The sequence below is a fragment of the Sciurus vulgaris genome, assembly GCF_902686455.1.
Source record: "Sciurus vulgaris genome assembly, chromosome: 11".
Lineage (NCBI taxonomy): Eukaryota > Metazoa > Chordata > Mammalia > Rodentia > Sciuridae > Sciurus > Sciurus vulgaris.
Window position 1 is genome coordinate 68,258,278 of NC_136472.1, and position 8,937 is coordinate 68,267,214.

Sequence of the window (8,937 nt, forward strand, 5' to 3'; positions counted from 1 at the left end):
AAAGGTTGTATGTGTTAATTAAGAAAAATAAAAAGGAATTTAAATCTTTAACTTGAGGACATAGATTACTTGCATAGTACAGAAATAGATTCCCAAGACTGGATTGCATTTAAGTGTTTGAGAGATGCAATGATGCCCTATGACAGGCAAAAAAATTTTTTTTGTCATTGTATATGACTTTATTCAATAGACCTTTTCTTTTGGATTTAAAGCCATTTGACAGATCTTTAGATTAATCAACTGTAAAACTATGTCCACCCCAAGAAAAATCTGTGTACTAGCCTTGAGAACAGTTATGTGCCACTGTCAGTTCATATGACTGAGGAAAACTAGTTACATGCATCTCTGTGTGTCAGGAACTGTGCTGTAGCCTGAAATCAGCCATTGCTGGAGCACCTACACCAGGAGAAACAGCATATAATTCAAATAAAGGTACAAACCCTCCCAAGGGACAGCAGAAAGAACTAGAATAAACAAAATATTTTCAGGGAATAAAAGATGAATATTTTTCAGATGAAGCATGACATGAAGTATGCTCAGGTAAGCATCAGTGGCTTCTCCAGTCTGCACACAATTCCTTGACATGTAATGTAACCAGTAAACATATCTGTCAAAGGATTTTTAAAATCCTCTTGGAAAAATGCATACACAAAGGTTTTCACATCAAGAAATCATAATGCTACAGAATTCTAGAATCAAAATAATCTTAGATACTACTTTGTTAAAACTCAATAGAACAAGAGAGAAATAATCTGTTCTATAAAAGATGGGACCACTTTCATGACTGATATATGTCTTCAAAACTCCTAATATTAAATTTAAAAAGGAGCTTCCACAAACATCTTAAAAGAAAATGAACTAAAACAAAATTTTAGTATTTATCTTTAATTCCCCATTAATATATCCTTACATTTCTTATCTTTCCCCAACTCATTCCTGAATATTCTCAGTTAAGTAAAATACTGACTTAATAATTACCAAAACATTCAGTTCTTTCTCCCAGATACTAACCCATTGAACATCCCCTTTAAAGGGATGATCGCTTTTTAAAGACACCATATGTACAAAGCACCATCCACACAAACTCAAGACAGTTTTAATTGCACAACTTTCTTAAGAATTTCTTTGACCAGGGGTTCTGCTCACACATTAACAATATTTTAAAGATTACTATACTGACTTATATTACATTCTTTATCTGTCTGATATTGATATTATGTTTCACAATGGTCGAACCAACAGGCAAGGTACATTTATTTACAGAATTCAAACATTTACAGAATTCAAACACACACACACACACAAGGGGGAAAAAAAACTTGATCAGAACCAGATTTATTCACACCTTATGTGACACTAAAGTAGTTTGTGTGTAGAACAACAACACAAAAATTTTCCCTACTTCTGTGGACAAGAAAAACGTCAATGAAATAAGAAACAAACTGTCTCTTAAAACGCCACTTGTGATTGATTACTTGCAGTCATCAATACTCACCAAAATGTTGACGTGAGAATTTAAAATATATGACACAGATTACTTCCCATCATAAGTAAATAAATGAACATCTTCCTATATTGGAAATTCTACTTTCGCCTTCTGAGAGTTTAAGGCTCGCAATTTCTTTTTATAAAATTTGTTCTCATTAGTTATACGTGATCGTACAATGCATTTTTTTTTTATTGTAAACAAATGGGATACATGTTGTTTCTCTGTTTGTACATGGCGTAAAGGCATACCATTTGTGTAATCATAAATTTACATAGAGTAATGTTGTTTGATTCATTCTGTTATTTTTTCCATTCCCCCCATCCCTCCCACCCCTCTTTACCCTCTATACAGTACTTCCTTCCTCCATACTTGCCCCCCTACCTAACCCTAACTCTAACCCTAACGCTAACCCTTCCCTCCCCCCCATTATGTGTCATCCTCCACTTATCAGCGATATCATTCGTCCTTTGGCTTTTGGAGATTGGCTTATCTCACTTAGCATGATATTCTCCAATTTCATCCATTTGCCTGCAAATGCCATAATTTTATCATTCTTTATGGCTGAGTAATATTCCATTGTGTATATATACCACAGTTTCTTTATCCACTCGTCAATTGAAGGGCATCTAGGTTGCTTCCATAGTCTGGCTATTGTGAATTGAGCAGCTATGAACATTGATATGGCTGTATCTCTGTAGTATGCTGATTTTAGATCCTTTGGGTATAGGCCAAGGAGTGGGATAGCTGGGTCAAATGGCGGGTCCATTCCAAGTTTTCTAAGGAATCTCCACACTGCTTTCCAGAGTGGCTGCACTAATTTGCAGCCCCACCAGCAATGTATGAGTGTACCTTTCTCCCCACATCCTCACCAACACCTGTTGTTGCTCGTATTCTTGATAATCGCCATTCTAATTGGGGTGAGATGGAATCTTAGGGTGATTTTGATTTGCATTTCTCTTATTACTAGAGATGTTGAACATTTTTTCATATGTTTGTTGATTGCTTGTAGATCTTCTTCTGTGAAGTGTCTATTCATTTCCTTAGCCCATTTGTCGACTGGATTATTTGAATTCTTGGAGTAGAGTTTTTTGAGTTCTTTATAGATTCTGGAGATTAGTGCTCTATCTGAAGTATGATTGGCAAAGATATTCTCGCATTCTGTAGGCTCTTTCTTCGCATTGCTGATAGTTTCCTTTGCTGAGAGAAAGCTTTTTAGTTTGAATCTATCCCAGTGGTTGATTCTAGCTTTTATTTCTTGTGCTATGGGAGTCCTGTTAAGGAAGTCTGATCCTAGACCAACAAAGTGAAGATTTGGACCTACTTTTTCTTCTATAATCTGCAGGGTCTCTGGTCTGATTCCGAGGTCCTTGATCCATTTTGAGTTTAGTTTCGTGCATGGTGAGAGATATGGGTTTAGTTTCATTCTGTTGCATATGGATTTCCAATTCTCCCAGCACCATTTGTTGAAGAGACTATCTTTTCTCCATTGCATATTTTTGGCCCCTTTGTCTAGTATGAGAAAATTGTATTTATTTGGGTTTGTGTCCGTGTCCTCTATTCTATACCATTGATCTACCTTTCTATTTTGGTACCAATACCATGCCGTTTTTGTTACTATTGCTTTGTAGTAGAGTTGAAGATCTGGTATTGCAATACCCCCTGTTTCACTCTTCCTGCTAAGTATTGCTTTAGCTATTCTGGGTTTCTTATTCTTCCAGATGAATTTCATAATTGCTTGCTCTATTTCTTTTTTTTTTTTTATTGTAAACAAATGGGATGCATGTTGTTTCTCTGTTTGTACATGGCGTAAAGGCATACCATTTGTGTAATCATAAATTTACATAGAGCAATGTTGTTTGATTCATTCTGTTATTTTTTCCCTTCCCCCCACCCCTCCCACCCCTCTTTACCCTCTATACAGTAGTTCCTTCCTCCATACTTGCCCCCCTCCCTAACCCTAACTCTAACCCTTCCCTCCCCCCCATTATGTGTCATCCTCCACTTATCAGCGATATCATTCGTCCTTTGGCTTTTTGAGATCGGCCTATCTCACTTAGCATGATATTCTCCAATTTCATCCATTTGCCTGCAAATGTCATAATTTTATCATTCTTTATGGCTGAGTAATATTCCATTGTATATATATACCACAGTTGCTTTATCCACTCATCAATTGAAGGGCATCTAGGTTGGTTCCACAGTCTGGCTATTGTGAATTGAGCAGCTATGAACATTGATGTGGCTGTATTTCTGTAGTATGCAGATTTTAAGTCCTTTGGGTATAGGCCAAGGAGTGGGATAGCTGGGTCAAATGGTGGTTCCATTCCAAGTTTTCTAAGGTAAGGTACATCATTGGGATTTTAATTGGAATTGCATTGAATTTGTATAGCACTTTAGGTAGTATGGCCATTTTGACAATATTAATTCTTCCTATCCAAGAACATGGAAGATCTTTCCATCTTCTAAGGTGTTCTTTAATTTCGTTCTTTACTGTTGTATAGTTCTCATTGTAGAGGTCTTTCACCTCTTTTGTGAGATTGATTCCCAAGTATTTTATTTTTTTCGAGGCTATTGTGAATGGGGTAGTTTTCCTAATTTCTCTTTCTGAAGATTCATCACTTATGTATAAAAATGCGTTGGTTTTATGGGCATTGATCTTGTAACCTGGTACTTTACTGAATTCACTTATGAGTTCTAAGAGTTTTCTGGTGGAATTTCCAGGTTCCTCTAAATATATAATCATGTCATCAGCGAACAGGGATAGTTTGAGTTCTTCTTTCCCAATTCGTATCCCTTTAATCTCTTTGGTTTGTCTAATTACTCTGGCCAGAGTCTCAAGAACGATGTTGAATAGAAGTGGTGAAAGAGGGCATCCCTGCCTTGTTCCAGTTTTTAGGGGGAATGCTTTCAGTTTTTCATCATTTAGAATGATATTAGCCATGGGCTTAGCATAAATGGCCTTTACAATGTTAAGGAATGTTCCCACTATCCCTATTTTTTCTAGTGTTTTGAGCATGAAGGGGTGCTGTATTTTATCAAAAGCTTTTTCTGCATCTATTGAAATAATCATGTGATTCTTGACTTTAAGTCTATTAATGTGGTGAATTACGTTTATTGATTTCCTGATGTTGAACCAACCTTGCATCCCTGGGATGAAACCAACTTGATCATGGTGCACTATCTTTTTAATATGTTTTTGTATGCGATTTGCTAAAATTTTGTTGAGAATTTTTGCATCGATGTTCATTAAGGATATTGGTCTGAAATTTTCTTTCCTTGATGAGTCTCTGTCTGTTTTAGGTATCAGTGTGATATTGGCTTCATAGAATGAGTTTGGGAGGGTTCCCTCCTCTTCTATTTTATGGAATACTTTGAGAAGTATTGGAATGAGCTCTTCTTTAAAAGTTTTGTAGAACTCGGCTGAGAACCCATCTGGTCCCGGAATTTTCTTTGTTGGTAGGCTTTTGATGACTTCTTCAATTTCAGTACTTAAAATTGGTCTATTTAAATTGTTTATGTCCTCCTCGTTCAGTTTAGGCAATTCATATGTCTCTAGAATCCTGTTGATGTCTTCGAAATTTTCTATTTTGTTGGAGTATAGATTTTCAAAATAGCTTCTAATTATGTTTTGTATTTCAATCGTGTCTGTTGTGATATTTCCTTGTTCATTCCGAATTTTAGTGATTTGGGTTTTCTCTCGTCTTCTCTTTGTTAGTGTGGCTAAAGGTTTATCAATTTTGTTTATTTTTTCGAAGAACCAACTATTTATTTTGTCAATTTTTTGTATTGTTTCTTTTGTTTCAATTTCATTGATTTCAGCTCTGAGTTTAACTATTTCCTGTCTTCTACTACTTTTGGTGCTGATCTGTTCTTCTTTTTCTAGGGCTTTGAGCTGTAGTGTTAGGTCGTTTATTTGTTGAGTTTTACTTCTTTTATTAAATGCGCTCCATGAAATAAATTTCCCTCTAAGTACTGCTTTCATAGTGTCCCAAAGATTTTGATATGATGTTTCTTTGTTCTCATTTACCTCTAAGAATTTTTTAATTTCCTTCCTAATATCTTCTGTTATCCATTCATCATATAATAGCATATTGTTTAATCTCCAGATGTTGGAATAGTTTCTGTGTTTTACTCTTTCATGTATTTCTAACTTCAATCCATTATGATCTGATAGAATACATGCTAGTGTCTCCATCTTCTTGTATTTGCTAACATTAGCTTTGTGGCATAATATATGGTCTATTTTAGAGAAGGATCCATGTGCTGCTGAGAAGAAAGTGTATTCGCTCTTGTTTCGATGGTATATTCTATAAATGTCCGTTAAGTCTAAATTATTGATTGTGTTATTGAGATCTATGGTTTCTTTGTTCAATTTTTGTCTGGAAGATCTGTCCAGTGGTGAGAGAGGTGTGTTAAAATCACCTTGTATTATTGTGTTATGGTCTATTTGGTTTCTGAAATTGAGAAGGATTTGTTTGACATACATGGATTAGCCACTGTTTGGAGCATAGATGTTTATGATTGTTATGTCTTGCTGATTTATGCTTCCCTTAAGCAGTATGAAATGACCTTCTTTATCCCTTCTGACTAACTTTGGCTTGAAGTCCACATTATCGGAAATGAGGATGGATACTCCAGCTTTTTTGCTGAGTCCATGTGCATGGTATGTTTTTCCCCATCCTTTCACCTTTAGTCTATGGGTATCTTTTTCTATGAGGTGAGTCTCTTGCAGGCAACATATTGTTGGATCTTTCTTTTTAATCCAATCTGCCAGTCTATGTCTTTTGATTGATGAATTCAGGCCATTAACGTTCAGGGTTATTATAGAGATATGATTTGGTTTCCCGGTCATTTGGTTCATTTTTTAAATTTTATTTATTTATTTGTTTGACACAACTTGTTTCCTCCTTTATTTGACAATTCCTTTAGGATAATTCCTCCGTTTGCTGATTTGCTTCTTTGTTTTTCATCTCTTCCTCATGGAATATTTTGCTGAGAATGTTCTGTAATGCTGGCTTTCTTTTTGTAAATTCTTTTAGCTTTTGTTTATCATGGAAGGATTTTATTTCATCGTCAAATTTGAAGGTAAGTTTTGCTGGGTATAAGATTCTTGGTTGGCATCCATTTTCTTTCAGGGCTTGAAAAATGTTGTTCCAGGCCCTTCTAGCTTTTAGGGTCTGGATTGAAAAATCTGCTGATATCCGTATTGGTTTCCCCCTGAATGTAATTTGGTTCTTTTCTCTCACAGCCTTTAAAATTCTGTCTTTATTTTGTATGTTAGGTATTTTCATTATAATGTGCCTTGGTGTGGGTCTGTTGTAATTTTGTGTATTTGGAGTCCTGTAAGCCTCTTGAACTTGATTTTCCATTTCATTCTTCAGATTAGGGAAATTTTCTGATATTATTTCATTGAATAGGTTGTTCATTCCTTTGGCTTGTTTCTCTAGGCCTTCCTCAAACCCAATAATTCTTAAATTTGGCCTTTTCATGATATCCCATAGTTCTTGTAGATTCTGTTCATGATTTCTTACCATCTTCTCTGTTTGTTCAACTTTGTTTTCAAGGTTAAATATTTTGTCTTCAATGTCTGAGGTTCTGTCTTCCAGGTGTTCTATCCTATTGGATATGCTTTCTATGGAGTTCTTAATTTGGTTTATTGTTTCCTTCATGTCAAGGATTTCTGTTTGGTTTTTTTTTCAATATCTCTAACTCTTTATTGAAATGATCTTTTGCTTCCTGTATTTGCTCTTTTAACTGTCGATTGGTGCCATTAATCAATGCTTGCATTTGCTCTTTCATCTCATCATTCAGTGCGTGCATTTGCTCTTTCATCTCATCGTTTGCTTCTCTGATCATTTTAATTATGTACATTCTGAACTCCTTTTCTGTCATTTCTTCTGCCATGCTGTCACTGGGTTTTATCGATGTAACATCTAGATTTGTTTGCAGCATTTTCTTTCCTTGTTTTCTCATATTGTTCAGGTAACAGAGGACCACTGAGATATTGCAGATTTCCTCTATTGACTTACAATGTCCCTGAAGATTTCTATATATATCCTCCCTTAGCCTTCAGTAGGCTGAAGTCTTGGAGGAAGTTGATAATGCGGTGCTCCACAAGGAAGCTGCCTCTCTACGAGTGGTGGCCTTCAGGTGGGGTATAATCCCTGCTAGTGGGCAGAGGTGCCTCCACTTGTTGACCAATGGTCATCCAAAGGGCAACTAGGCTGTGGGCTGAGGCAAGGCCTTTTTGGGCCTGAGTCTCTAGTTTTACCATCCTTGTGGGGAAACCTCACCCAGCAGGGAAGACTCACCCGGTGGGGAGGTCTCGCTGGTCAGATCCCTCCTAGAGGTTCCCCTCAATTTACAGCTACCGCCTGGGGTGGGCTGCCTTCCTGTGCAAAGTTCCCAGGGGCCCAGCCCTACCTCCTGGGCCTGGGAGCCTCACCCTTTGCAGATGACTCTCCTTAGGCTGCCCTTCCTCAGAGAATCTGCCCGCAGGCCTGGAACCTTCGCTCCGCCCTAAGCCTGTCTCTGTGCGGCTCTTCCACCAAGAAGCCTCCTAGATCCTGGGACCCTGCTCTGCACCTAATCGCCTGGCTATGCGGCCCCTCCTCTGAGCAGCCACCTGGGGCCCTGTACAATCGCTCTGAATCCCAGAGACCCGCCACACGCCTCTTCCTCCAGACAGCCTCCCAGTATTCCGGTGCGGTCACTAGGAGTCCAAGAAACTCACTGCGTGCCTCCACCTCCACCAACCACCCATAGCCCTGGGCAATCAATCACTGCGAGTCGAAGTGACCCTCCCCGTTCCTCCTCCTTCTCCAGATAACCTCCGGGGTGTTCAGGAGCGGTCGCTCTGAGTGGCTCTGAGTCCACGTGACCCGCAGCACAGGTCCTCTGGGCAACCGCCCGGAGCTCTGGTGCGGCCACTCAAGACCAAGTGTCCCACCACGCTTCTCCTCCAGGCAGCCCCCCTGTGTTCAGGAGCTGTCACTTTAATTCCAAGCAACTCACCACTCGCCTTCTCCTCTGAGCAGCCGCCTGGAGCGCTAATGCAGTCACTGCGAGTCCAAAGGACCCGCCGCGCTCCTCCTCCTCCTCCTCCTACTCCTTGGGCTGGCCCCGGGGTTCAGAAGTGGTCTGAGTCCAAACAGCTCGCCACGCAGCCCCTTCTCTGGCAACCGCCTGTATCTCTGGTGTAGTCACCCCGAATCCAAGCGGCCGCGCTCCTCTTCCTCCTCCTCGTCCTCAGGGCAGGCCCCGGTGTTCAGAAGCGTCGTTCTGAGTCCAGACAGCTCGCCGTGCAGCTTCTCCTCTGGCAACCGCCTGTAGCTCTGGTGCAGTCACCCCGAATCCAAGTGGCCACGCTCCTCCTCCTCCTCCTCAGGGCAGGCCCCGGTGTCCTGAGTCCACACAGCTCTCCTCACCACTCTTTCCCTGGGCAGCTG